We start from the raw sequence: 3,570 nt of genomic DNA, 5'->3' as shown, positions 1-3,570 counted from the left end.
TCTTAGTGTCGCCTCTCTTTCTTTGTTGCCGGCTTGTTCTAGCTGTGGTAGAGTAGGCGTTCCGCTTACATAGCCCCTTTTACGGAATAGTTCAGCATGGTTCTGCAGACGTTGCTGCGAAAATTGCGATAGCTCCTGGTGTTTCTCGTACCACAGAGCATGCAGCCGTGCCATGTAACCCCGTTCACGGGCCACACTCGCATCGTAGCACTCTAGCAAGTCGTGATTCAGTTGCTCCGTCCACCCAACGGTCGCGAGATCCCACCGATCCATCGCATTGAATCCATTTTCATTGGCTCCCCCAGCTCTAGATTGGTCGGCATTGTTGGCCGACCCATTGTCGGGAGCCCTGCGCGTTCTGTTGTTTTGAACCGCACTTACTACAACTAAGTTTGGTTTTGTCATTGTTGCTCCCACGAGAAGCTAGGGAAAGGGGTTCGTTCATCCTTGTAGAGCCCGGCTTACAAGGATAAGGCTGCGTACTCTGAGAGGTCGCCCGGTATCCCAGAGTCACCGTTCTAGACACCTCACCCAGGTGCCATTCAGCTTTTGGCACGGTTTTCACACCTCCGCTTGGGGGTTAATTCCTTCGGGACCACCCCTGACAATTGTCCGCGACTGCCGATTTATTTTTATAACCATATTCAGCAGAAACCCTTGGTACAGGGACCCTCTATCCGCAACCCGAAGACGCGTTCGGTGGCTTTGTCATAGGCCCTTCTGTTTTCAGCATGAAAACAAAAAACACAAACCCAAGACGACTCTCTCGGTTCCAGTTCTACCTCCCCCCCTCTCAAAACCCTCCCTTAGTAACTGAAGTTTTTGGTGGGACTGACGTTAAAACTACAATCTCCACCATATGACGATTTGATACTTAACTTTGACATGATTTCGACTCAGAAAATAAACTTATTGCATAAAGGTGTTAGTTGGGCGTATAATCTAAACAATGAATAATACAAACAACACAAGAGCCTCGGAAAGGACTGGAACTTTTAATGACAAAAGGCATGCACACGGAAAATCTAAAGGTCATATTTCAAGCGACGAATGGAGGCTGGGTGTTGGGAATGCTAGGGGAGTAAATGATCACAAGGTAAAAAAATTGCGTGAAACTATGGACGTGAAGAAACTAGATATTTTATGTGTGCCCGAAACAAATAAAAAGGGATGCGAAACTAAAGACATAAAAAACGGCGTGTTGAAAGGCGGATTTGAAATATGGTCAGGAGTAGACTGTGAATCACATGGTAAACAAGTAGTAGGTCTCATTTTGAATGAAAGAGCAAAGCAGCATCTCGGAGACCATGGCTTCGTGTCTTCCAGACTGCTGTGGGCTAGAATGAAAGTAGGACTCAGAAGACTATTTATTATAGCATGCTACGCGCCGGTTGATAGTGATCCTAGAGAAGTAGAAGACGCCTTCTGGAACACTTTAAATGACACAATAAACATCTGCGAACATGGGGAAAGAATAATTCTACTAGGAGACATGAACGGTTGGGTGGACATCCAAAATCAGGATACAGAAAGAGTATTAGGTAATTTTGGGGATCCAAGAACAAACTATAATGGAGATAAACTAGTTGGTCTATGCTTAGAAAGGGGTCTGTTTATTACAAATACTTGGTTTAGGCATAAAATGATCCACATGTACACCTGGTCTAAAGGAAATAGCCACAGTATAATTTACTTTGTTGTTGCGGATGAAAGACTTAGAGAGTTAGTTAAAGATACAAGGGTCATGAGGGGTCCTGAATGCAATACTGATGATTACCTTCTGATCTCAAAAATTAACTTAGGTCGGGGTTGGAGAAAAAAGAGACCCAAGAAAGCAAAACAAACGCGAATCAAAATTAAGAACCTACAGAAACCGGATGTGCGAATAGATTTCCAAAATAAGATAATCGAAAGCATAGATAGGGCAACATGGGAGGACCGTATAAAAAACAAAGATTTAGAAGGCGCCTAGACAATGTTACGGGATATCCTTGTTAGATGCACGATCGAAGTGTGTGGTACCGCAGTTGTAGGAAGAATTTCTGGTGATGCATGGTGGAATGATGAAATTCAGGCTGCCCAAAAAGCAAAAAGAGAAGCGTACAAGAGAACTTTGAACATCGCAGGTTTTAGCAATGAGGAAATATGTAGACTTAGAAATCATTATAGACGCGAAAACAGGATACTTAAACGATTAGTTAAAGAAAGTAAAGATACAATTAGAGCAGAAGAAGAGATAAAAATACAAAACGAGTTTGAAGGAAGCAGGAAATTACTTTATAAAACATGAAAGGAAACAAAAGTACAGAAATTGTCAACATGAGAAATAGTAGGGGGGAAATGGTATATGATGCAGACGGAATACTAGAGGCTTTCAGAGACTATTTTAGGAGACAATTCGGAGATGAAGCTATAGGACACCACAACTGCGATGTTGAACACGATGCGATGGAAAACTCAATTGAAAAAGTCTGTGTCACTGAGATTAGGGATATAATGAAGAACTTGAAAAACGGTAAGGCTGCCGGGGTAGACGGTAATAACGCTGTAATGCTTAAACACGGTGGCGAGTACATACCAAATAGAGTTTGCGAATTGATAAATTTATGTTTCGAGATGGGAGACGTCCCAGACGATTGGAAAGAACCTATTATCGTACCAATATACAAGCGGAAGGGAGATAAAAGCGAGTGCAATAATTACAGAGGGATTAGCTTATTAAGCACCGTAAGAAAAATATATTCAAAAATACTTATTCGTAGGGTAATGAAAATAACAGAAGCAAAGATTTGGGAAGTCCAAAGTTGGTTTATGCCAGGAAGGTCATGTACGGATCAAATATTTATCTTAAGGCAAATAACAGAAAAAAGTTTGAGAGTGGGAAAAAAAAATTTCTGTGCATTTGTTGACCTAGAAAAAGCTTTTGACAAGGTAGATAAAAGTAAACTTTGGGAAGTCCTGAAAGAGTATGGGGTCAATGGATGTATCCTACAAGCTATAAAAACAATATATACAGGTAGCAAAGCGAGTGTAAGAGTGAAAGGAAAACTGAGTGACTGTTTCGATATTATTCAAGGAGTTAGACAAGGATGCGTTATGTCTTCATGGTTATTTATATTATTTATGGACAAGTGTTTAGGAATGGCTCTCTTCGACGAAGAGTGTGTAGGTCTCGAAACAGTAAGGGTACGAGGATTAGCGTTCGCAGATGATAAGGTTGTTATGGCAGAGTCTATCGAAGACCTACAAAGAATGTTGAATAAACTAGATGCAAGCATGAAGAGCATGGGCCTCAAAATTAACGCAAATAAAACAAAAACTATGGTGTTCGAAGGAAAGAGTGAGAAAACACTATGCAATATTTTATTAAATGATGAGAGAATTAAACAAGTTGATAAGTTCGTATACCTTGGTAGCTTATTTACTAGGGACGGGAAGATAGATGAGGAATTAAGTAGACGAATAAATTAATGTAAGAAGGTTATTAGTAGAGCAGGTCCCCTTATCAGAAGTAAAAATATATCAAATAAAGCTGAAATGGCAATACATAATTCTATATTTGTACCGACT

The sequence above is a fragment of the Belonocnema kinseyi genome, chromosome 1 (genome assembly GCF_010883055.1).
Source record: "Belonocnema kinseyi isolate 2016_QV_RU_SX_M_011 chromosome 1, B_treatae_v1, whole genome shotgun sequence".
Classification (NCBI taxonomy): Eukaryota; Metazoa; Arthropoda; class Insecta; order Hymenoptera; family Cynipidae; genus Belonocnema; species Belonocnema kinseyi.
The sequence above is the reverse complement of the archived record's forward strand: the minus strand, read 5'-3'. Positions refer to the sequence as shown.